Consider the following 27765-nt stretch of genomic DNA (forward strand, 5'->3'; position numbering starts at 1 on the left):
TTAACATTAATTTTAATATCAGGCTTTAAGCCTCAACATAATCCTTAAAGAGAGGAGCTCTCAAGCTGGGTTTTTTAGTCAAAACCACAGGCACTATGTCTAATTTTACTTCTTTTTTTTTTTTTTTGCCTTTACTAATATCAATAACAAACTTCCATCCTGTTCCTAATCTTCAAACTAATTTAGATAATTTGGGGAGATTACTTTCTTTGGAACATTTTCTTAAGTGAGATTTTTCAAACTTGCTTTATTTTTTAAAACTCAGGAAAGGCTCTCCTACTTCCTTTTCTGTCACAGCTTAAGCCTCAAGCCTTAGTACTCACAGTGGGATCAGACCAGCAGCATCAGAACAACTTGGGAACTTGTTAGAAAAACATGGTCTTAGTCTCCACACAGGTGTACTGCATCAGGTTTCACATTTTAACAAGATCTGGGGGTAACTTTTAGGCACACTGCAGTTTGAGAAGCACTTCTCTAAAAGATTAAGGGAAAGTAAAAGTATATATTACTTCTCAAAAAGTCTTTTGTCAGTTACAGAACCACTGCAGAAAAATTCAAAGTTTAAAATTACTTATGAGGTTGGAGTACAAATTGGTATAATCCTTTTGACAATTTAGTAATAGTATCAGGAATGTTAAAATGGTTATACTTGCAGACCTAGTAACTACACTTCTGAAATGTATCCTAAAGAAAGAATCCAATGAAATGATAAAAGCTTTATGTACAAAAGATGTTCCTTGTAGATATATCTAAAAGAGCAAAAAATTAGAAACAAATTAAAAGTCCAATCCAATAACAGAAAAATGATAGAGTCTGTCATACAGAGTGAAGTAAGTCAGAAAGAGAAAAACAAATACAGTATGCTAACACATATATATGGAATCTAAGGGGAAAAAAAAGGTCATGAAGAACCTAGTGACAAGACGGGAATAAAGACACAGACCTAATAGAGAATGGACTTGAGGATATGGGGAGGGGGAGGGGTGAGATGTGACAGGGTGAGAGAGTGTCATGGACATATATACACTACCAAATGTAAAATAGATAGCTAGTGGGAAGCAGCCACATAGCACAGGGAGATCAGCTCAGTGCTTTGTGACTGCCTCGGGGGGTGGGATGGGGAGGGTGGGAGGGAGGGAGATGCGGGAGGGAGGAGATATGGGAACGTGTGTATATGTGTAGCTGATTCACTTTGTTATAAAGCAGAAACTAACACACCATTGTGAAGCAATTATACTTCAAAAAAGATGTTTAAAAAAAAAAAAGATAGACAGTGTCAAAGTGGACCAAAAACAAGATCCAACTATATGCTGTCCACAAGAAACCCATCTTAAATCCAAAGACACATAGATTTACTAGGGTATTGCAAATTAAAACAACAATGAGATACCACTCACACCTTTTAGAACGACCAAAATCCAAAACACTAACAACACCCAACACTGGCAAGGGTGTGAAGCAATAGAAATTCTCATTTATTGCTTGTGGGAATGCAAAATGGAACAGCCACTTTGGAAGACAGTTTGGCATTTTCTTACAAAACTAAACATACACTTACCAAATAGTTAGCAATCATGACTCTTAGTATTACCCAAATGAGTTGAAAATTTATACCAAAACCTGCACACAAATGTTTACAGGACCTTTATTCATAATGGCCCAAACTTGGAAGCAACCGAAATGTCCTTTAGTAGGTGAATGAGTAAATAAACTGGTACATTGGAACAATGGGATATTATTCAGTGATAAAAAGAAATGAGCTATCAAGCCTTGAAAAGACACGGAGGATACTTAAATTCATATTACTAATGAATTTTACTAATGAAATTACTATTACTATGAATATTACTAATAAAAAAGCCAGTCTGAAAAGGCTACATACTGTATGATTCCAACAATATGACATTTTGGAAAAGACAAAACAATAAAAGGATCATTGGTTGCCAGGGGATTGTAGGGGGAGGGATGAATAGATATAGAGGATTTTTTTAGAGCAGTGAAACTATGTTTGATACTAAAATGGTGGATATATGTCACTGTATATTTGTCCAAACCCACTGAATGTATAACACCAAGAGTGATCTCTAGGGTAAACTATAGGTTTTGGGTGATGATGTGTCAATGTATTCTCACTGATTGTAACAAATGCATCACTCTGGTGTGGGATGTTGATAATAGGGTGGTTTTGTGTGCCTATATGGGGACAGGGGTGTATGGGAAATTTCTGTACTTTCCACTCAATTTTTCTGTCAATCTAAAATAGTTGTATCCCTCTTCTACCAAGGCCATCAGAACCTTGGCTGGTAGCTAGGGATTCCCTGGGATTTGGGGTAGCAGCCAGGGAGGGGGTGCCCGACCTAGGGTAGGATTTATAGCTGTAAATGCTTACATCAAAAAAGAAATCAGGGCTTCCCTTGTGGCGCAGTGGTTAAGAATCAGCCTGCCAATGCAGGGGACATGGGTTCCAGCCCTGGTCCAGGAAGATCCCACATGCTGTGGAGCAACTGAGCCCATACGCCACAACTACTGAGCCTGTGCTCTAGAGCCCGCATGTCACAACTACTGAGCCCGTGCGGGACAACTACTGAAGCCCACGTGCCTAGAGCCCATGCTCGGCAACAAAAGAAGCCACTGCAAGGAGAAGCCCGTGCACCGCAACGAAGAGGAGCCCCTGCTCGCCATAGCTAGAGAAAGCCTGCATGCAGCAACAAAGACCCAACGCAGCCAAAAACATAATAATAATAAAATAAAATTGTATATAAAAAAAAGAATGACTAATAAACTATGGTTATTTGGAATTAGGTAATGGCAAACATTTTCTTGAATTTTGGAACCCTAGTATCTGCCAACATTATTAGCTTGACAGCTTTTCAATACTTAAAAACTTTTCTGATAAGATTGATAGCGCTATTAATAAATGTCATTTTTAAAATTTTGTATAATCAGATGTGTCAACATTTGAAAGATCTACATAAATCAGTAAACCAATATTCTGCATCAAAAGGCACTGCTAAGCAAATGAATAGGCAGGATACAGACTGGGAGAAAAGATTTGCAAATCATATACCTGACAAAAGATTTATCCAAAATATATAAAATCCTACAATTAAATATTAAAAAAGCAAACAACCCAATTAAAAATGACCAAAGATTTAAACTGAGATTTCACAAAGGAAGATATAGGAATGCCATAAATACATGAATAAGTGCTCAAAATCATTAGTCAGTGAGATACTGCTCTAAATGCATAAGAGTGGCTAAAATAAAAAGACTGACAATACCAAATATCAGTGAAGATGTATAACAACTGAAACGCTTATATACTGCTACTAAACTAAGCTGTGTTGAAAAATATTATAGTAGTGGTTGCCTTTTGAGGGATAGGTATGTGGGGATGTCTGAGAAGAAGCATGAGTGAACTGTCTGGGAAGGTGGGAATATTTTATATTTTGACAGGGGTTTAGGTTACCCAAGTATATGCATTTGTCAAAATTCATTGAGTGGTACACTTAAGATGGTGAATTCCCAATATGTAAATCTTACCTCATAAAAAACCCCATAAATAAATACTGAACTCATTAATAATATGTATGCTGAAGTACTAGCTGAAGTATACTGATGTTTAAACTTATTTTGAAATGCATCAAAAAATAAGATGGATTGATAGATGGAGGGATCAATAAATAGATGGTTGGATAAATATGTGATAAAGCAAATTAACTGCTAATTGTAGAATCTAGTTGATGAGTATATATAATTCACCGTGTAGATGTTTCAGTTTTTCAGTATATTTGAGAATTTTCCTAATAAAATGTTGGAAAAAAACTATGTATAAAAAAGCCTGATAGGAAACACACAATTGAATTTAGATGTTGCAACTTTGGAAGACTCTTCAAGTTATTTATAACGTTGCATATTAATCTTAAACAAAAAAATGTACTTCATATTTTTAAAACTTCCTACATTTCCTTGAGGAAGAAACAAATAGGTGTTTTTTTCATCCTATACTAATCAGTGGAATACAACTTTCTAGTTAAACAATTAATCCGTTTGAAATGTTAAACACATGAGAAAATGAACTTTACTGTCACAGTTAAATCATTTTAATAAGGATAAATTACTTGAAGCACATTTTCTTTGAGCAGTCATAGGGCATTATATGAATTTCAGCGGTCAGAGTTTAGATGTCCTCAAGAGCTTCACATTCCGACTACAGCGCTAGTACTAAGCAGTTGTCACTTTATTATTTATTATATTTAGAAAATGTAACCTATTAGAGATATCTTTAAAATGGCTATTAAAATGCCTGACTCACTTTCCAAAATACTATGAAATAAAATAGAATGATGGATATAAAGACACTTTAAAAAATTAAAGTCATAAAACTCTGCTGAGACGTTATTAAAACACATTCCTCTCTTAGTCCATGTTGAATACTGGCCTTTGGAAAAGCATAAATATTACTTTTATGCATTAGTCAAAGAATTAATCAAATCCTGCAGTCTTTTTGATTGTAAAAAATGATTGCTATTACTCGTTAAATTACCCTAGTTTTGTCTGTTCAAGAAAAAAAAGCCCTTAAGGCTATAGGGATCTTGCCTCACTTGATTGCTTCCAGAGTGCCAAGTAGTGGGAGTGTTGAAAATTGTGCTTTCTTCATTAATGAGGGATAATTGCTGGTTAATTAGAATATGGAATTTCCTTTTTCTTTAGAAAAAAGGCAAAGAGATGTGCTTTAAAGTGCCAGTTCCATTTCAGGAGGAAGTCCACTAAGCTGGGACAAGAAATGTCAGACTCATGCTTTAGTGTCCCCATTTATCCATCTAGGCAAAGCTAGATGAACTTTCTGAAACTGAAATTACTCCATCTTTCTCTGCTATTGACCAATTCTCTAATCCCTCATATCTATACAACTTCTAATCTGAATCTAAAAAAACAGGAAAAATATGGAGAAAGGCCGCTGTTAATTTAAAAAATCAGACAAAAAAAAATTCCCTAACCAGTTTTTCTTGAATCTATTACTTGCTTTTACTCAGAGCTATCAGCTCTTTTTCCCTAGAGTTTAAAGTTGCGGGACTTCCCTGGTGCTCCAGTGGTAAAGAATTCGCAGTCCAATGCAGGGAATGCAGGTTTGATCCCTGGCCGGGAACTAAGATCCCACATGCCGCGGGGCAACTAAGCCTGTGTGCCACAACTACTGAGCTTCAACTAGAGAGCCCGAGAGCCGCAAACTACAGAGCCCATGTGCCCTGGAGCCCATGCGCCACAACTAGAGAGAAGCCCAAGTGCCTCAAGGAAGAGCTCGCACGCCACAACAAACAGATCCCGCATGCCTCAACGAAGATCCCATGTGCCTGCAACTAAGACCCAATGCAACCTAAATAAATAAATAAATAAATAAATAAAATATCTTAAAAGAATTTACCTTTCAAAAAAAATAATAAATAAATATAGTTGTTGTTGCAACTTATCTAGCTTGAACTCAGATTTTATTTATCCCTTGCCTTTGCTTTTTACACTGAAACAAATACAAAAATTTCCTAAGAAGTGTTCTCATTTTGAAAAATTAAAACAGAAACCTCCAGTTTAAAACTTTTGCCTTAAATCAGCTTCTTTTTTAAAAGAAGGCTTATTTTTGTAGAGATCCACAACATAGTAAAGTTTACAACCACAAGGAACTTCTTTTCTTGAGTCACCTTTTCTTACCATATAGCAGTTCTTACCAAGTGATTTCCTTTCAGGGCACATTTTACTCACTGATTACAAACTCCTAAAAACAAGTGGTGTGTGTGTGTGTGTGTGTGTGTGTGTGTGTGTGTTTGTGGGTGGGTTGGTGTGTGTGTGTAAAATCCAAAATCAGAAACTCACCTACAAGTGAACCAATTCCTACTTGGCCAGACACCCAACATAGTCGTAAGAAGGAATTGTCATTAAAATGTAGTGAGCCTGTACATTCTTTAAAAGAAATATGAGGTAACTGAGATACTTTATTGTTTTCATTAGTCTAATTAGAAAAATGGAATATTTTTCACACATGGCAATAATGCTATTTTTTCTGCAAGTCAGTGGGTTTTCCTTTTGAAGTATTTGAATTAATCTGTTTACACATTGTTCCTTATAGTAAATTAGATAATTGTTCTCAATTCTTCACCCCTTCCCTCTGCCATATGAACATCTAATGAGAGTTATTTCCCCATCCCAATGACGTTGGGTATAGTCATGTATGTGACTTGCTTTGGCCACTGAATAATAGCAAATGTGAGTACAGGCCCTATGTGAGGGGTTTGACTTGGCCTGCCTCTTGTGCTTGGTGATCCATCAGGAAAAGAATGTACCTCATGTAGCTAATGGGATTTTGAGGACACATGGAGCACAGTTGATCCCAACCTGAAGCTTTGATACAAGCCTAGCTGACCTGCAGAAACAGGGCAGTGCTAGCTCATCTATGAGCCATGAACAAGGAAAATAAATTCTTGTTTTTTATGAGCCACTGAGTTGTGAGGCTGTTACTCAGCTTTAGTGTAACAACAGCTGACTAACATATCCCACATTTTGGTGTGCCCAGTGGCATACATGTATCTGAAAACTGACTGACAGTCATATCCTTGTGTTAACTCTTGGTCCCACAATCTGCAATGACCAGGAGCTTTGGAGACTCAAATAATTAAGCACATCCCAATAACTAGTGTTTCTTGCTACTACCAATGGGGACCTCAGACAAACAGGAAACACTAGACAACCTTCCATAATAAAGTTGGAGAAGAAAAACAGAATAAAGAAGTCAGCCAAAATGTGCGAAAATCCTAGCTTCTGTAAAAGTCCAATAGAAACAGCAAGAGCAGGAAAGAAGGTTTGTATTTAACCAAGCAATCTGCCTTCTGCTCCACTGGCCAAAGAATCAGCAATGTAGTCCAGCTCTGAATTTTCCTCTAGGTGTCAGAGGACCCGGAGTGTTTTACTCTCCCAGCAACTCCTCCCTTTTCCTCTCCTTCATTTGTAACTAGCCACATTAGTACTTTTTCCTCCCAGAGCTCAGTGCAGTAAGCAGGGTATCCTAGAGGAGAGGAGAAGGGGTTTATCTGTTAGCATCTTATTGATACTTCAAAATTCTGCTTCTGGAAAAGCTCCTTTTCTACTCTGTGGTCTCCTCCAGTTTTGTTAGAGGAGTAGCACGGGAAGAAATAAGGGGTTGGGTATATACCTAAGATGCTTATTTTCAGAGAGAGGCTTTTACATTTATATTCTTGACACATCCCCCAAAAGATTATAGTAATAGTTGTATATTTCTGCTGCTCAAGGTTAGTGATGCAGTTCTTGGCAACAGTCCAGATGAAAATTAATTTATACAGCACTTTTTGGTTTAAAAATGAAGCATTGGGTCATTATCTTGATTAATTAAAAAACTCTTCTCTCATCTTTCTATCATAAAAATAATTTCAGTGTATTTCTTTGTATACGTGATTTTTTATATACTGCAAGAATTTTTTATGTGGCTACAAACTAGTGAGTCTCAGCATTTCTCTGCTTCCACCCCAATGACTTACTTAAGATTTTTCCTCTAGGACTATCTGGATTACACCAAGTGTTGTTTTTGTAATCATTACTTGTAATGGCTGCCTAATCTCCCACTGAGCGGATATGCCATAATCGAATTAACCATTTCCTATTGTTGGATTTTTACGTTGTGAACAATTTTTCGCCATTACAAATAATTGTTCTGTAACAGATTGCAAATTTTCATCACATATTTTTAAATCTTTTGATTATTTCCTTAGTACAATTTCCCAGAAGATTCTACTGGGCCAAAGGATCTGATATTTTTAAATCATAGATATTACTAAATTGATTTCTAGAAGATTTTTGCAATACTAATGGTAATGGATGAGAGTACTAATTTTACTTCTTCCCAACAAATATTAAGTATTACTATGGGTGTTGCTTTGTTTTGTAGCTAAATGAATGGAAGAAAAAAGGTACCTCATTATCATTTTAATTGTTACTTTTTAAAATCAAAAGTGAAGTGGAACATTTTCCCAAGCTGGTTAACTAGATGACCTCTTCTCAATATCTAGTTACTTTACTTTGCCACACAAGAACAGAGGTAGTTTTCAGGCAGTGCCTCTCAACAGGAAAAATATACTGATTGTTTCTTTTTTATGTGGATGCTTTATGTGGGTTAGTCTACGGATTTGTATATAAGCCTGTTCTCATAAAATGAACCTGTAAATTGGGAGCATTCTTATTTTAAGAAAGCAGTGGCAGTCTTTCTGAAAAAATAATTGCTACAACATTTTACCACATTTACCTTGATCCAAAACATTGAGTTTATAGAGGAATCTAATCAACTTAGCAAATCAGCCAAAAACAACAGTACATGACAGATCAAATTCCATTTGAACAAATACCACATAGACTGGGCAATTCCAGAGGGCAGAAGTAAGACCAATGAGGGGAAGCTGAAGGGAGACAAGATTTTTGCTAATGATAGGAAGGGTTTTCTAACAATAAGCTCAAACTCAAAGTGGATATGAGCTGTCCTCTGAGGAAGCAAGTTTCTTATCACTCTGGTCCAGCAAGGATGTCAGGGATAGTTTGGGGTACCGTATGGGTGTGGGGAAAGCCTGATGGGGAGTAGCATGCATAGCCTCTAAAGTCCATTCTGACTCTATTTTCCCTAGAGCAGCCCTTGGACCTGGACCTCTTGTCCCAGGAATAGGGACTGATTTGTAAAGGAGAGAGAAGAGGAAGAACCTGTCTTGCTCTTCTTGTGGGTGGGGCTGACCCTAGCCAGAATTTTGAAATAGTCAGACTCTATCGTTGGCATCTTCCCACTTCCCTTTCTGTACTTTTGCTTACAGTCTCATCCAGACCTCAAGCTCCAAGCAGGACCACTCCTACTTCATTACTCCTCCCTCTCCAACCATTTCAAATGTCCCATTCTTTTAATACAGCTAAGCTAACCTCAGCTAAGTGTTGAGAGGAAAGCAATTTGTTTAAACCATTTCACTCTAAAATGTGAATGACTGATAGCCCCATGACCTTCCCAGACAGATACGAGTTTTCAAAACAAGATGTTTCTAAAACCAATGGCATCTTTAACTGACAACACGTGGTAAATTAAACTCCAATTAATAACCCTTCTAGAATTCAAGTTCAAGCACCATTACTTACTGTCTGGTCAAGTTGAAGAAATTACTAAGCCACTCTGAGCTTCAATATTCTCATCTGTAAATGAGTAAGATATATTATTAAACCAAAAAATGTATATAACCTGCATACCATAATGTTTGACATATATCTTAGTAAATGTTAGTTATTCTTCTCCCCTCTGCAGTCTCCCAGAAAAAGGTAATCATGGATTTCCTGCTCTCTTCCTTCTGTTTCTGTTTCAATGTCCATAATCCATATTCCTTGGCCCGGGAGGTGAGTATCCAAATCAGAGAACAGGCAGCTGAGATTCTAATGTAAAAGAGAACTTTCTCAAGTTCAGCTGCCTCTACTATCATTTTCTATTGCATTATTTTCTGCCATTACATTTTTTACATTTTTCTATTCTCTTTTGTGTTCATTTTGGGGTTTTTGTTTGTTTGTTTGTTTGACTGCTGAATTAGGAGGTTAACTTTTGATTTGAAAGTTTGCTTAATTTATTTTCTTTTTTTAATAAATTTATTTATTTTATTTATTTATTTTTTACTTTTGTTGCTGTGCGCGGGCTTTCTCTAGTTGTGGCAAGCGAGGGCTACTCTTCATTGCAATGCGCAGGCTTCTCATTGAGGTGGCTTCTCTTGTTGCGGAGTACAGGCTCTAGGCGTGCGGGCTTCAGTAGTTGTGGTGCACAGGCTCAGTAGTTGTGGCTCGTGGGCTCCAGAGCGCAGGCTCAGTAGTCGTGGTGTATGGGCTTTGTTGCTCCGTGGCATGTGGGATCTTCCCGGACGAGGGATCGAACCCATGTCCCCTGCATTGGCAGGTGGATTCTTAACCACTGCACCACCAGGGAAGTCCCCTTAATTTATTTTCAATATCCCTTATTTTCTACATACATAACACTATAGGTTTCCTTCTGGGTAGCATGTTGACTATAAACCACAGATTCTGTAAAGATTTTACACAGATTTTGTAATGCTCCTGTGTCCCTTCATCTTTACCTGTTTTGTAATTTCCATTTGATTTTCTCCTTAACCCAACAGTTATTCAGTAATGTGTTTTGATTTGTTTTTAATGCATGGCTTTGGTGGATATTATTGATTTGTGATTCATGAATAGTCTTACTGTCTCTATATTCACATAATAAATAAATGTAGCACTTTAGGTGTTAGAAGGCAGCAGGCATCTGGTGGCTCTCTCTCCCCTCTCTATTTCTTCTCTATATATTTAGATCTCTATAAATGATACTAACTCTTAAACGTTTATATTAAGTACAGGTGAGCTATAAATGAAAGGATGCCTCATTAAATATATTTTTAAAAATAAATAACACAGTATAGTGCTTTCAGTAAACAAAAGCAATAGGTGTCCATTGAAATTATATCCTGTAACAATAAATCAACTGTGTTCTGTTAATGTGGTGAAAAATGATGGAAGCCGTAATTAAAACAAAAGTATGCTAAGCCAGAAAAATAAAACTCTTCTTGTGCATGTAATGTAACATCTTTGCAGATGAAGATATTTCATCTGCAGATATTTATCTTTGCAGACAAAAATAATTATCTTCACACACTAAGCTAAAATTTGGCAATGTTTTATTAGTGGTTTAAACCAGGTAAGTATAATTATGTAACTGTTGTTATTTTTATAGCCACATTTGGGAGTTCTCAGCTGATTATGAGATTGCCTTATCAAAATGAGATAGGAGAGCTGACATCCTCCCAAACTGTGTGACTTGTTTACTTATTTAAAAATGTATCTTCTTCCCACAGGTACTGGAGACCAAGTTAGAAGCTGTATTAATGTTAAAATTAAGAGACCATAATGCACCTTCACATCTGAGTCCTTTGGAGTGACCAAATGCTGTGGTTTGACCTGTACTGGGGGTTTCCCAAGATATGGAGAACTTTCAGTGCTAAAATGGAGACAGTCCCAGACAAACCAAGACAATTCTACTTATTTCCCACCAGTAAGTCACGACATTATCCAGGGCCGATCTTACAAGCAGGCAGATTAAGCTAACTGCCATTGACTTTGTACAATTTAAGAGCTATCAGAAAGGCCATTCTGTCTCCCCAATTACCCCATACTCTAATAGCTCTATCCTCTTTACTGACATGCAATTTCCACCATTAGAGTCATTCCTCACATCATTTTTCTTTTCAACTAGAATTAGACATCAAAGGCCCAGGCATTATCTCTAGAAGGACTTTGTTACAAAGCCCAAACCTGGAAAGGAAGATGCTTTTAGGACTTTCTTCTTATTGCATAACCCAAAGAATCTTTTGAAAAACATAAAAAACCAGTCTGGTGAGGATGACACTAAATTATTTAGAGGTTTCCCTCTGTATCCCCAGCTGCCCCTTCTCTGCCCCCTTCTTCAGGCTGTTGGTATCTTCATTCTATCTCTCCTGTATCCTATAACAAACCCTCTTCCAAGTACTGGAGGTCACAAATGGACTTACACTAAATTGTAAGGTTTAGAATGAGGTTTACATCTTCATAAAGTTTAAAGAGTTACCTCTTCAAAGGACATATGCATTTTAAGTGAGACTAAAGCTTCTATTTGTTTTAAGTCAAAGAAAATAGAAACAAAGGGAGAAATTTCAGGCACAGGTACTGGCAGCAGAAAATCTGCAGTGGCCCAGATTCACTCAGGCAACTACCTCCCCCCTCACCCCCTCCCCCCGACAATCATGCAGCGGGTACTGTGGAGCTCCTGCAGGTAGGAAGGCTTCATTAGAGAGTGAGAGAATCCATTCATTCTTTCAACAAGCATTTGTTGAGCATTTACTACATGCTGGGCATATTCGGTTACTAAGATCAACGAGATGCCCTTTCTACCCACACGACTCTCTACAAGTACTGTACAAGTACAAGGACCTAAACAAGTACCATAAAGACGCATGCCTAAGGTGTCACAGGAGCGGAAAGGGGGAACCCCGGTTGAAAGTAGCTGAGGGAAGTCAGGGGTGGCAGGATAGGCACAGCAAACACAGAATTTAGGCCCACGACACCTGTGCTACTATAATAGACTGAGAGAGAAAGCCACATCCAAACAGCAGAATTCTCCCCACTCAACCTAACCTTCCTCTGAAACCGAGTTTTAAACTCAAACTACCTTCTTTGACTATTAAAAAAACCCTAAACATACAAGTTGGAAGAAAATATATATATATAAATTATATAAAATTAAAGTAAATTTAATAGTGTAAATAACTTATGCAATCCTATGGGAACTGCAAACTCAAAAACTATTTTTCTAGGGGTGTAATGATTCAAAAATCCAAATAAAAGGGAAGATTTCAGCTTTTGAGAGTAATGGGCTTGGCTTTTTATAGAAAAAAAGTCATTTGGCTTTTATCTCTTTCTGTTTCACTTTCTAGAAGTAAACACTTGTCTCTAGTCTATTATTTCCACTTTTCGAATTACATTATACACTAACTGAATCATCTTTCATGTTTTGTCTCATAATTAAAATTCGAACCCACATTTCCTTCTCCTGACTTTTATATATCAGGAATTTAGCTAAATTAACTTAGGGAGTCTAAGTTTGCTCCTACTTATTTCAACAGCACAACTTGGCACTTTCTTCAGGAAGCACTGCAAATTTTCAAGGAGATTATTATATCTTATATTACCCACCACCGTCTTATCAGTGGGCAAACCAAGGTTCAAAGTTCAGCAGTGAAATGAAACTCTTAGGTAGTAAAAAAAAAGAATCACTCAAGGGAGTTATGGACCCTTCCCTAAATCTCTTGGTCAGACACTCTCTTGATGTGTTTACTTAGAGGACAACCCTAGGGACGAAGAGATGGACTGAATCTTGAATAGGAGTCACACACGAGGTCGAGGTTGTATGTGACCTCTAAGGGCCCTTCCAAACCTAAGATTCTGTAAAATTACTCTTTGGGATGTCTGAGAGTCTTGACTTGTCGGGGCTTCACTTGTGCCACGTGAACCATGGATTCTAAGTCAGGTGTCTTCTTTTATCAGCTTTCCTGCAAGGAAACAACTGACTGACCCAACTCAAAACTGGGCTCCCTGATTCTGCTGTCACCCCAAACCAGAAGTCAAACAGAAAATGAACAAACATTGAGTCACCACGTTTTGTATACAAGCTGCTAAACTAGATCTGGGGGGATTTTTCAATAGTTGGCAACATGACATGTGAACAATGAAAATTTTAAACACCATGAAAGTTAAAAAAAAAAAAAAAAAAAGAATAACAATGAAAAGATGTCACCAGGAAGTCTTGTAAAGTGAAATGGAGGTGAATAGATAGTTTTAGATTCTCACACTGTTTACTAGCTATGTGACCCTGAGCAAGTTTTTCAATATTACTAATCCTTTAACCACATCAGTAAAACAGGGTCACTAATAGTACTTTCATCATAAAACTGCTGTGAGATCAAGTGAGGTGACTACATAAAATGATTAACAGGGTCTGTGCAGAGGAAGGATTTGAGCTTGAGTCTTCCATTTGCCCTTCCGTACACTCTGTGCTCCTCTCCACCCCCTCTGTGCACTGGGGAGGCTGGCCTGTGTGCCTTCTGCCTGGATTTCGTCACCTGAGAGCCCTGGCAGGGGAATGGAGGGAAGAAGGAAGGAAGGAGAGTGAAGGTGAGATGTATATTCTCCAGCTCCCTACCTGCAGGGTCGCCATGGGGCTGTCAAGGTCCCTTGACAGGTGGCCACAAAGCCTATGAAGTGGTCCTGTTCACACAGCCATCAGGCCTAGATGAGGTTACCGTGCCTGCCTGGGGTTACTGCAGTCTCCCTCGTGGTTTCCTACACACTTCCCACAGGACTGTAAATAGCCCCTTTGTTAAACTCTCATTAGATTACCCAGCTGGCGTGCATCATGTGATAAAATAGCCAGGGAACCACAGTAGCAACCCCAGCAGCAGCAGCAGCCATAGTTAAGATTATTTGGAGCATAAAGTTAAGCACCAAATGAATTTTACAGACACTGCAAAATACACAGTGTAATGCAATACATTCCCCTACCTGCAGAAGGTAGCTGGAATATCTCAGACACAGACCATTTCCTAATTCTCAGACTTTTTCATAACATACCCGAGGAATAGCTTTCCCTTTGAAAAATCTCTTGTCATTAGGGTTGCCTGATTTAGAAAACAACAACAACAAAAACAATGAATAATCTTTTAGTGTGAGTATGTCACAAACACTGATGTTGCTCAACTGAAATTTATTCATTGTTTACCTGAAGGTCAAATTTAACTAAGTGTCCTGTGTCTTATTTTCACTGTTTCTTAAATATGTTTTCAAGAATACACTTGCCTTTACAACTGGGTAGGAAAGTCAGGCTTCATGATTAACCAGTACTTTCCCATGTAAAAATATGTTCACTATCAACCTGAGCACACAAGTGATAAGTACAGAGAGGCCAACTCTGAGTCACATGCTATTCTAGACACACCAATTGTGTCTGCCTTTCCCTCCAGCAACTTCCAAGTACAACTGCCCTATACAGCCCACCCCACCCCCACCCAAGGAGACTATGAAACAACCACTGGACCAGAAGGACCACTGCTTGACAGTGACGGACGTTATCTGGTACAGAAAGTTGAGCTGGACCAATCAGATTTCTGGTATCTCTAGAGAATTTTGCTGGAGAGAATGAGGTGGTTAGCAATGACAGCTGTAGGAGCTAAAAGAAGCCTTGGTAAGCCTTATGCAAAATGAATTTGTAAGAAGCAGAAGTTGCGGTAGAGGAAATATAGTCATCAAAAAGTGAAAGAATACAAGTGCATAACAGAATGAAGCAGACATACAAAGAGTAGCTAGGATCCATTGATGATGGCACGCCAGAGGAAAGCTCCATTCACTCAAGAGAGAGGTCTCCAGAGCCTCTCGGGATGCAGAACCAACCCAAAACTCTTGTCTCCCCAAGGATCAAGGTGTCTTGTTTTCCCTTGAATGGTGAAGGACGCAACCTCTCTTGTATCCTTAAAATGCCCTCCTTCTTACTTGTGATAATTCAAGTGAGTCTCCTTGTGAACAAAAGCCCAATCACCCTGTATCTGCACCACAGGCTGCTGGGCCCCAACCAGGTAAGGCAGTCTCCAACCTTAAAGAAATTCCCATGCAACCTCAGCCTTGTGGAGGTTCAGAACCCTGCTATCAGAAAGTGGGGAGAGTGGCCTTCAGCCATAAAAAGAAACAAAATTCTGGTATGTGCTACATCATGGGTTAACCTTGAAAACATTATGCTAAGTGAAATAAGTCAAACACAAAGGCCACATATTGTGTGATTCCATTTATATGAAACATTCCAGAATAATAAATACAGAGAGACAGAAGGCTAATAAGGGTTGGTGAGAATGAGGAATAACTGCTGAATTGGTAGAGAATTTCTATTTGGGATGATGAAAAAGTTCAGGAAATGGATAGTGATGATAGTTACACAACACTGTGAAAGTACTTAATGCCACTGAATTTTACACTTAAAATGGTAAACTATATGTTATGTATTTTTTTACCACAATTAAAAAAAAAATTAGTATGTCTGAGTCCACGGTTTCAGTGGATTTCCATATGCCACTAAAATAGTTCTAAGGCAGTGGAAACTGCTGTACATTAGAATTATCTGGGGAACACTTAAAATTCCCACTGTCAGGACCACATCTCAGACCTAGTCAATCAGAATCTCTGGAGGTTGGCATAAGTATTTTTATTTTTAATAAATTTATTTATTTATTTATTTCTTTTTGGCTGCGTTGGGTCTTTGTTGCTGTGCACGGGCTTTCTCTAGTTGTGGCGAGCAGGGGCTACTCTTCGTTGCGGTGCGCAGGCTTCTCATTGCAGTGGCTTCTCTTGTTGCGGAACACAGGCTCTAGGCCCATGGGCTTCAGCAGTTGTGGCACACAGGCTCAGTTGCTCCGCGACATGTGGGATCTTCCCGGACCAGGGATCGAACCCGTGTCCCTTACATGGGAAGGCAGATCCTTAACCACTGTGCCACCAGGGAAGTCCCGGCATAAGTATTTTTTAAAACTCCCCAGTTTATTCCTATATGCAGCAAAGTTTGGGAAGAGTGCTCCAAGGCAATTTGCTTCTCAGATGTTAACGTGCATACAAATAATCTGGACATCTTGTTAAAATGCAGATTCTGATTGGTAGACCTGTGGTGGATCCACAGTCCTAACAAGTTCACAGGTGGTACTAGTGTTGCTGGTCTGTGGACCACACTTTGAGTAGCAACTCCCTAAGACTCAACCTGGCCGGTTATGTATCTATCCTTTTAACAAAGAAAGTTACATCAGCACTTAAAAAGTGATTTTAAGACTTAACAACCTTCATTATTAGGAAGGTCTTTATATCCATTCACATTTTCATTACCTATATTTCTTCAGCCTAATAAAACATTCCTCCATGGTCTTCCTCCAAAGGCCCAGATGTTATCATCAGCTACCTTGAATTACTGAATATTTCTTATCATCACTTCTGTTTTTGTCTGATTTTGCATGTTGCTGTAGATCTGAGTATGGATCCAGAAATATCCATTTAATGAGCTAAAGTTAATTCCACATCTTGGTTGCAGTATATAAAATATAACTATCAACATTTCAGTGAGACTTGTGCCTGATAATTCAAGAATAAATTATACAAGATCTTGATAGCTTTGCTGCTGATGTCAAAATCATTCCCTTTCCCAATATCAAGCAGTAATAAAGTTGAAAAAGTATATTTAAGACTCGCAAGGAAATGAATTGTAAAATGATACCAATTATTTATAAAGTGATTTCATCACACACATTTGTTGACAGAGAAGATGCAGAGACTTCTGGTTCCAAAGGATCTTAAACAAAATGCATGAGGTCTCCAGTAATGATTACAATTAGGAATTTAAATATTAGCAGCCAGAGGTTTGAACAACTCATTGGTGAGGCATTTGTAGAAGGGGTGGCAAATTGGAGTTATTACAAGACACAGTTCACTTCTAGCATCAACTTTTCAGATCATATATAAACCAAGGAGAATAGAAGAGGAATTTCAGAGCTTCACTGTAAATTAACTTTTGCCTGAAGCTGGTACATACAATCCCAGTTTAACTGGCAGAGTCCATCTAGAAAATACATAGTTCAAGAGCCACAAAAAGTTCAAAAACCTGAAATGTGCAGCAGGAATGAATGATAGCAATGTACATGTAAAGATGGTATAAAATCTAAAAACATTGATGGGAGGAACAGAAGAGAATCAAACCAACTGAGCAAATATTTGTGATAATAATTATGCAAAATATGGCTAACTTAAGCAAACTCATAATGACAATTTAAGGGTTTAATTATCATATTTGATAATGTCAATTTTATAGCAAAAAGCATTGAGAGTCAGCACTTAGAGCAATAAATAAGGACCTAATATTAATAGAAGCCATAATAAATAATGCAAAAAAAATCCTAAATGTATGTTGCAAATATAGTAATAAATACCTAAAGTAAAAACATAAAAATAAAGTAGAAATGTAACCATGATCAAGATTCAACCAAGATTTTAATCATCTGCTTTCAGAACACCATCAAAAAGATAGAGCATTAATAAGGATACTGCATATATTATATACAAATAATTTACTATATTGTTCAGTGCCTCTTAAAGGTTTGCATGGCAAATTCCTCTCAGAGCTCACACTCAAGACAGAATTTCCTCTCCTGATGAACAGATACTCTTTTTAGCTATACAAAACTTTAGAGCTATTACAGAAAAATTTAAAAATACAAAATCCATGTAGTTTGTGTTTTGTTGCAGCTACTAGAAAGCTCAGGGCCAGGGACTTCCCTGGTGGTACAGTGGTTAAGAATCCGCCTGCCAATGCAAGGGACACGGGTTCGATCCCTGGTCCAGGAAGATCCCACGTGCCGTGGAGCAACTAAACCCGTGCACCACAACTACTGAGCCTGTGCTCTAGAGCCCGCAAGCCACAACTACTGAACAAGAGAAGCCGCCACGATGAGAAGCCCGCGCACCGCAACAAAGAGTAGCCCCCACTTGTTCCACAACTAGAAAAAGCCCACGTGTGGCAACGAAGACCCAATGCAGCCAAAATAAATAAATAAATAAATGAAAAAAGCAATAGCTTATTTATTTATTTATATTTATTTTTTGGCTGTGTTGGGTCTTTGTTGCTGTGCGCAGGCCTTCTCTAGTTGCAGCGAGCGGGGACTACTCTTCGTTGTGGTGTACGGGCTTCTCATTGCGGTGGCTTCTCTTGTTGCACAGCTCAGGCTCTAGGCGTGCGGGCTTCAGTAGTTGTGGCTCACGGGCTCTAGAGCACAGGCTCAGTAGTTGTGGCGCATGGGCTTAGTTGCCCCGCGGCACGTGGGATCTTCCCGGACCAGGGATCGAACTCGTGTCCCTTGCATTGGCAGGCAGATTCTTAACCACTGCACCACCAGCGAAGTCCAAAAATGCAATAGCTTTAAAAAAAAAAAAAAAGAAGGAATAAAGAAAAAGAAAAAAAGAAAGCTCAGGGCCAAACTTTGATCTTAATGATGTCATTGATGTCATTTTTCTTCAGCCACAACTTTTTAATATAGTATTAATTTTCCCCCTCTTACTTGGATTTCTGCCTTTTAAGCTGTATTATTGGTTGTTTGTCTTAGTGTATCTGTGCTTTTATTCTAAGCCACCTCAAATCCTTTTTTGAAAGTATATCATAAAAAATAAATCAGTATAAATGCAGATCTGAACATGCCATCTAATAAAATAAAACAAATTGTACAGACCTGTTGGAAATCCCTGGCCATCCTCAGAATGGGCTCTTTTAAGACTGGACAGGGCCAGGCAGGCTTCCCTGGGCCATGGCTTTTAAAAGACTCCTTAGCATTTGCATAAACCAGCATCAAAGTGTACAGCCTAATCCTAATTCAGATGTGAGATCCTTTCACTGACCCTGTCATATAATCCCTGCTGCTATTGTTTGAATCTGAATCTCTACAGACCTCGTGTGCATGAGGTGGTCCATCTCCTTCCCAGTTCCTGGCTTGCTGTCTCCACTTTGGCTCCACAGCACTGAACTTTTCCCAACATTTACTGGCATCCTTACTAAGAACCATTCTCACCTAGTGAATCCAGAAAGCTGGCTAATTCCTCCAAGAGCCAACTCTCCTCCACTGCCCAGATCTGATCAAGCCAGCCTTGGTCCTGGCACTGCGGGGGACAGCATGAAAGTCACATGGGAATCAAGGGAATTCAAGACACATGCTTTCTTTCCAAGTGTCTCTTTCAATAAAATGTGGATTACAGAATGAAAAACAACCAAAAAAGCACTTCCTAATTATAAAAAAGTATCAGTTCTATATAATGGTGTATAACTTGGAAAAAAAATAAAGACAGGTAGAAATGCTAATAATGTCTCAAAATCTGTGCAAAGAAAAAAATTACAAACTATCTTAGCCTCAATATCTCTCCCCAGTTAAAAGCACAACTTTCCAAATTTCTTTTATATACCTCATTCATTCACTTATCAAAGAGTTATTGAGTATCTACTGTGTGTCAGATCTGGGCTGGGCACTAGGGATACAAGGGTGAAGGAGAAAAAAAGAGCTTGCTGTTCAGTGGGGGAAGAAACTCTACTTATAAAATGAATAAGTACAGGATGTTGTAGAAGCACAGACAAGAGTCCCCTAAGTGTCTTGCAGGAATGGGATGAATTTCCTGAGTAAGGGAGACCTGAAGGATGAGTAAGGGCAGGGCAGGACAGAAGCTGTTGTGGGCGGGAGAGAAAATGAACTAGAAATGGGAGGTGGTAGAGATGAGAGAGGTATACGGGTGTAAGAGTTAAAGATGAGGTAAAATTGATGAGATTTGATGACTAAACAGTAAGACATGGGCAGGGAAGAGGCATGGATAATATGCAGGGCTTGGTTTTGGCAGAAGGGTGGTGCCATTCACTGTGACAGGCAATATAGGAGGAGCACGACTGGGAGGGATTATGATACACTGGGTGAGCCATGTTTCTAAGTGATGGAGGAGAGAGAGAGAGGGAGAAGGAAAAGGGAGAGGGAGAGAAAAGAAGAGGGAAAGGGGGAAAGATGGTAGAAGGGTTGAAGATTGATGATCCCAGATTACTGACATCTCTACTGACCACAGATGCTGGAGGAAAAAATGAAGATGACTCTAAACATACACTTGCCTTTTCTTACTAGCTGGTTACTGATTCTACACCCTTATTCCTAAAAACCTAAAGGAGTCCATTTGTCCAGGCTAGAAGCAAGTTGGGTGGCTTGGAGAGAAATTTGGCAAAATCATCTTCTTGGCCCGATTCCCCTGGACCCACCACTCATAGAAAGGAGGTATGATAACCCAAAAGGAAAAATAGAAAAAGAGAGATTCTCTGGAAGTCTTGGAGTTGCAGCCCACAGACCTCCATTTCTCTAGTTCTTATTTGGTTTTCTAAGGGTGGGTATAGGGTATACTTCTTCCCCAAATAGAGGGTTCAGGCCCCTCTCAGTGCAACAGCATGTAGGGGCCCAGATGACCAAGAGACAAGCCAAAGTAGATTAGTGAGCCACAAACAGGCTGGATGAAGCAAATGTTGGCTGGATAATGCCAACAGCTCAAGAAAAACTGTTGGACTCGAAGGAAAATGAACATGGATACTAACTCCAAATATGGGGAAAGGCCTTTATAACCGTTGACTTAAACTGTCCCAATACATTCGATTCATGGAGTAAAACTAACTGGAGTATAAGTAAAAATGCTCAGTCCCTAGAGGCATTTGACAAGTCCCAGAAGTGGGAAAACCAATCATATTTTTCCTTTGACCCGCTGACAGCTGACCTAGGTAGCCAGAAGTACAGAAGGCCTGATACCTAATTCAGAGCAACCAACCAGAGTCCCACTGTGAAGGATCTCAGGACAGACAATGGGGTGCTTCTGAGAGGAAGAAGAAAACAAAGAGGTAGCCTTTCACCCAGATGTGGAGACAGTGTTAATTCAAAGTAGATGAGGATAGAGAAGGATTTTTTTTCAAATCTACACACACACACACATACCCTACTACCTTCTGAACTCTGGAGATATTAGTCCAAATACTATTTAAAATTATCCCTTAACCACTAAAAGATTCAGATTATTGAAATGCTTGAGGAGTCAATGAATACCATTTCCTAGGAAATTTACAGAGTACCTCTGTGTAAACTATCAGATCTTGCACAAGCTTAGTCATGTGTTCATGGGATAGTAAGGGTAGGACCTGTATGACCTAGGGCCTCTCAGAGTCTAGGGCAAATAACAGGTGCCCGCTGTCTTAGGTTTGACATAAGGATAGTAGAGTAATGGCCTGCCAGGTTCTGACAAGTGTTTCGTCTTCTAGCTTTTTCCTAGCACTTCTCTGTGCAGTTAACCCAACATGGAAAGTGAGTCCTTTCAAGGTGAGCTTCAAGAGAGACCTTTACCATCTTCCTCTAAGAAAGTGTCCTTTGCCATCTTTTTCTAAGAGAATATAATAATCTATTTTAGGGAAGCATAAAAGACAGCTGGGTAAGGGGTAGAGGGAAGAAGGCCTTCTAAGTAGGTCCAGACTCAGATTTAGAAAGAAGGCCTTCACTTTTCCAGAGATCAGTTTTCTCACCTAAATGTCTGCACTAGCCTCCTAATTTAGGGGCCCTGGATGAATATTGTTGCTGTGATTGAGAATAAAATCTGACTCTAAGATCCCCAGAAGCCAGTGTAAAGAGGAAAGTTTGGTAGGAATTGTGTGTAGTTAGCTGAGAGAAAAAACTGTGAAAATGCCTGAAAGGAAAGAGGTTTTCCTAGTAATGAATTCTGAGACAAACTCCTTGCAGGATGCCCTATACAGGAAAACTGAGTGATTTGTTGGAGTTGTTTTGCAAGTGCAAAAGCTGAAATAAAACTGTTTTATCTTGTAGTAACAACTGATTAAATTAGAAAGCATAATATTCAAATTTAATTCAGTGAAGGAGATTCTGTTCGGAGTTGAGCTGAGTTGGTCCAAGTTAATAGTCTTTCAGGAGTTGAACTTGACTCAAAGACAGAATTTAAAGTTAATAGAAGAATGTATAGATAGTATGTCTTTGAGTTCTGTTTCCTAAATTCATTTCTCTCAAAGGGGATTTTAATAGGAGCTGTGAAGATCCAGATTATTCTCTCTAGCAAAATCCTGGAGTGCTAAAGGTATACCAAGATCAGAAAACTATATCCTGTGGGCCTAATATGGCCCACCACCTATTTTTGTATGGCCCATGAGGAAAGAATTTTTTTTGCATATTTTTATTTGTTGGGGAAAAATCAAGAGAAGAATAATACTTTGTGATGTGAGAATAACATGAAATTCAAATTTCGGTTTCTATAAATAAAGTTTTATTGGAACACAGCCACTCATTCACTTACATCTTGTCTTGTTTCATACTACAACGTGAAGTAGTTGCTACAGAGACTGTGTGGCCTGCAAAGTCTAAAATATTTACTACATGGCCCTTTACAGAAAAAGTTTGCCAACATCTGGAATATACTGCTGATTTATGACAGACCTCTAAGCTCTTGAGATCAGATAAGTAAACAATAGAACTCCTTAGTGGGAGCCACTGTTGGGTGACTAGGCCCAAAATAATTTAGAGAGAGAGCTAGAATTTTCTTAAGTCTCATTTAACCTTTTACCAGTTAGTGATGGCTCTCCTCCTATTCGTATAGATGAGAAAATGGACCTCAGATATTAAGTGGTGGAACAAACAGATTTCAGGAAAAGATGGTACAACAAAGCAGGACTGTAGAATCTTTACTGGCAACATTATTGAAATCAATAAAAAGAGAAGAAAATCCAAAAATTTACCAAACATGAGAGAGCACTGTGGATACTTCCAATCTTACAGAACATTGATCTTATGCCATAGACTTCAAAACTTGGTTGGTAACCAAGGGAAAAACAGAAGCATAGCACTGAGGAAAAGTAAGTCAGTGACATCGTAAGAACTCATTAATTATCCTCAATTTGTAAATAAAGTGAGAGGTGAATAAGCAGTCCTGGGAAAAGTCAAAGTCAGGGTTTGCAGAGATAGGAAGGTCTGCTGGGGCTTGTCATTTTCCAGGGTGCTGTGCTGAGTCAAAGGAATGAGTAAGAGCCCTTGGAAGTAGGATATTCCACTGGCCGAATGGAGTGAGATCTTTGATCTCACTCTTCTGAGGTTCCACAGAATCTCAGCAGACGTATAAGAACCCAGCTAAAGACTGTACTTGGTCCAGACTAGCTCTTTCCTCCTTTACACCCATACCAACACTCTTGGTTTTCAGAAAGTGGATAGAAAGCAACATGTTGCTCCTAAAAGGGGTAGAATGGGAAAGATAATCTTTTCCCAGTGAAGGTGGAAACAATGACAATTTGAATTGATGGCATGAAGGAAAAGATAATGAGAGTTAATGCTGAAGAAAAACACAGAGAAATTAAGGAAGTTAAGACAAAAGATGATAGACCAAGAGAAAAATGATTGTCAACTTTGGGGGACACAATTGAGTTAGTCTCAGAAAACTCTTCAGCAACATTAAGAGAATAAAACTTACAAAGTTCTATGGAAAGGGTAACCCAGAAATATCACAGACCGCAAAGTTCTTGTTTAAACAGGCAGATATTATTTCTCAAAATTTTAGAGAACTCAGATCACACAGAATCCATAAAACTCTTCTTGGAAAAACTACTTAACTATGTAGTCCAGCCAATCAAAGTTGAATCAAACTAAATTCAGAAATGTAAAAGTCATGGTTAAAGGGTTAGTGGTGATTACAGAAGTCTTGTATATATTAAATTAAGACTGAACAGTGGTGATCATTTTGTAATGTACAAAAATATCAAGTCACTATGTTGTATACCTGTATACCTATATTGTAAGTTAATTATACTTCAGTAAAAAATTTTAAATTAATTAAATTTTTAAAATTCTTAGGAAAACAAAAAATAAACAAGGAAGACTAAACAACTGGGAGAATTACAATCGTAATCCAGAATGCAGATGTTATCATTCTTAACAATGTTGAAATACATGAGCAACAAAAATCAGAAGGTAGGGGCTTCCCTGGTGGCGCAGTGGTTGAGAATCTGCCTGCTAATGCAGGGGACACGGGTTCGAGCCCTCGTCTGGGAAGATCCCACATGCCGCGGAGCGACTAGGCCCGTGAGCCACAACTACTGAGCCTGCGCGTCTGGAGCCTGTGCTCCGCAACAAGAGAGGCCGCGATAGTGAGAGGCCCGCGCACCGCGATGAAGAGTGGCCCCCACTTGCCACAACTGGAGAAAGCCCTCGCACAGAAATGAAGACCCAACGCAGCGAAAAATAAATAAATTAATTAATTAATAAACAGTACCTGAACCAGTAAATGATAATGGAGAATTATTTTAAAAAAAAAAAATCAGAAGGTAAATGCGAAGGGACGTGGGAGCAAATACAAGCGTCCATAGGACCTCCTTTCCCCCAACAAAGAGTCCATCTGTACTGTCTAAAGTTAAGCATATTTTATTTTACAAGTTACCAACTTAATGATTTTCATAATTTCTTTTCCTAACCCTAGAGGGATATTCTAGAAAATATTCCTTGTAGTGAAAAAAATCATTATCTGAAATTTACCAACCCCTTCAGTTTCTATTGCTTTTGTTAAATTCAAATAAAATTAAAGTACTATTTATAGTGTGATTTTATGTATAATTCAAGTAACATTAAACAGCAATACTATTTATAACACAATTATAGAGTTGAACTCCAGAATATAAGGTGTATTTATTTCTACCGATCCTTTTCTGTTTCTCATCTGTATGCAGAGAGACAGACAGATTTGAAAATAAGTTAACCAAGTGCCCCCCTCATTTTGGGATGGGGTGAATCACTGCTTTTGTCTCTTTTTATATTTCTATATTTCCCAATCTTTTATGCATTATTTTAGTCACTTTTAAAATTTACATAGAGTAAAATTCACCCTTTTTGGTATATGGTTCTTTGAGTTCAGACAAATGCATAGTCATGTAACTGCCACCAAATCAAGACATGGAAGAGTTTCATCACCCCACAAACTTCCCTCTTGAGCCTCCTTTGCATTCAACCCCTCCTCCCACTCTCTGGCCCTCAAACCACTAACCCATTTTCTCTTCCTAAAATTTTGGCTTTTCCATAATTTCTTAAAAATGGTATAATTCAGTATGTGTCTTTTGAGTCTGGCTTCTTTCACGTAGCATAATCTATTTGAGATTCAACTACACTGTTGTATTAGTGGTTTGTTCACTTTTAGTTCTGATTTTCATTGTAAGGACGTTCCATGGTTTGTTAATCCATTCACCCGTGCAAGAACATTTGGGTTGCTCCTATTTTTGTGATCATGAATTGAAACACTGTAAACATTAATGTATTAATGGTTTTTGTGTGAATGTAAGTTTTCGCTTCTCTTGAATAAATACCTAAGAGTAGGAGTGCTAGTTCACATGGTAGGTATGTGTTTAACTTTATAAGAAATTGCCAAACTGTTTTCCAAAGTGGCTGTACCATTTTGCATTCCCGTTTGCAATGTGAGAGTTCCATTTGCTCTGCTTTCTCATCATCACTTAGTATTGTTAGTTATTTGGGTGTGTTTGTGTGTGTGTGTGTGTTTAATTTTTAACTATAAGTGTGCAGTGGCATCTCATGGTTTTAATTTGCATTTCCCTGAGCATGAATTTTAAAAAAAGAAACGTGTCATTTTTAGAAAAAATTATTGAAACTATTAAAGAAAGAATAGATCATAAAAAAGATTTAGAGTTTTAAAAAAAGTGATAAGATATTTTCACAGTTTTTGCTTTTGAGTGTGATGTGTAGTCAAGCTAGTGCCACCTTATCGTCTTTTCCTCAAGAGATTGTGTATCAGTCCCAGTTCTGCCACTTTGTAACACTGAGATCTGATCCCCCAGGGTCTGATGCCTCATCCAAAAAAATGAGGGTTTGGACAACATTGATTGTTCTCAACTTTGGCTGAATATTAAAATCACCTGGAAAGATGTACAAATCCTGATGCCCAGGCCACACTCAAATCAGAAATCAAATTAAATCAGAATCTCCAGGAATGGGACCCAAGTGTCAGTATTTTAAAGCTTCCTAGGTGATCCTATGGGCTATCAAGGTTGAGAATGGCTCAACTAATCTTTAAATCGCTTCAAATCCCAAAATTCTATTAAGTCTAATTTCAGCTTTCTCAGGCATATCTAAGTTAGGGCCACTCTACTGGATAATTATCTGTTGGGGGGTGGAGGGAGGCCTCTCTTCTGCATCCCTTTCTTCTACCCACCCCACGCCAGTAGCAGACCCCCCCCCCCACATGTTGTGACAACCAAAAATGTCTCCAGACACTGCCACATGTCCCCTCGGGGGCAAAATTACCCCCATTTGAGAACCACTGCTCTACTGCACACCGCAGTAAACCAAACACAATTCAGTGGCATTTAGAAGCTTTTATAATTCATAACAACCTTTTCTTCTGTGTTTTATCCTACCTACTAGTGTCTCCAACCCAAATTTTTATTAAACAAACGAAAGAACTCTATTTCCAAACATTAATTTTGATGTTGCATTGCCAACAACCAGCAGAGGGCACCTCTAAGGTTGACAGAAACTTCTCATTTCTTCTGAGTTCCCATGGGGGAGTGATAAGCTAAAGGCACAAGCTGGCAGCTTGGTCCCACAAGCCCTGTGTGTGGGACGAGGGGAGAGTAGGGAGGAAGACAGGACTGAGGGCTGAAGAAGGATCTGAGGAGAGAAAAGATAACACAGGAGAGCCAGGGAGTTGGCAGGCCAAGCGGTCAGAGATGTGGGCCACTGAACTGGAAATTCATTACAGAAACTAAAAGCTTTTCCAGCTACATGGAGAGCGGAGGTCACTTTCAGTTTCCTGGAAAGGACTGGAGGGGGTATGGAAAACACCTAGACTTCTTCCTCTTTTTGCCTAGCCTAACCCAGCTGCCCCTGAAGAGGAGCACGTGGCAAAGGCAAGAAAAACTTCTTCCTACCTGTGACCTTGGGAGAGAGCCCGAGATATCATGTTGCAGCTGCCACCACATATAACAATTTAAAATTGCTAAAACGTATTCCACTCAGGGAATACCATCTGGTTTTCTAGAAGGTCTAAAAGTTCCATAGGTCTTCTCTCCAGGCTCCTGTCATGCTGGCTTTGCTATTATTCTCAGTAAAACACTGCCATTCACTCAGTCTTCTTGAGAGCCATGAACTCTTCTAAAAATAGGTCTTCTAAAGTCAGCTTTGATTACATACCCCATCTCATTTACCAGCAGGCTTGATTTTCCCTCTAGCTTGCTTTTTTCTGACAACAACTTTGCAAACTCCTTTCAGAGGGGGTTGGCCTGATGGTTCAAATAGTTCTAGCCTGACATCTCTCTAGTCTTTTGGCAAAATCAGAGCAGTACCCATCTTACAGACAGAACAGCCACCTAAGGGAGGGTCCTTTTTTTTTCAAAAAAAATATTTATCATATATTTTCCCATCTTAAAATAATGCATATGCAGAGGAAACTTAAATGTATATTACTATGTGAAAGAAGCCAATCTGAAAAACCTACATACTGTGTGATTCCAACTATACAACATTCTAGAAAAGGCAAAACTATGAAGAC

General features: G+C 38.6%; 1 protein-coding gene across 1 annotated transcript in view; it reads right to left on the bottom strand.

Moving 5' to 3' along the window:
* JAK2 (Janus kinase 2) overlaps positions 1-27765 on the bottom strand; it is a 221382-nt gene that overhangs the window by 157045 nt on the left and 36572 nt on the right. Inside the window, exon 2 of the mRNA XM_036854640.1 lies at positions 9172-9225. The gene's annotated coding sequence lies outside the window, so the exon portion shown is untranslated. The remainder of the gene's footprint in view (positions 1-9171; positions 9226-27765) is intronic.

The sequence above is a fragment of the Balaenoptera musculus genome, chromosome 6, assembly GCF_009873245.2.
Source record: "Balaenoptera musculus isolate JJ_BM4_2016_0621 chromosome 6, mBalMus1.pri.v3, whole genome shotgun sequence".
Classification (NCBI taxonomy): domain Eukaryota; kingdom Metazoa; phylum Chordata; class Mammalia; order Artiodactyla; family Balaenopteridae; genus Balaenoptera; species Balaenoptera musculus.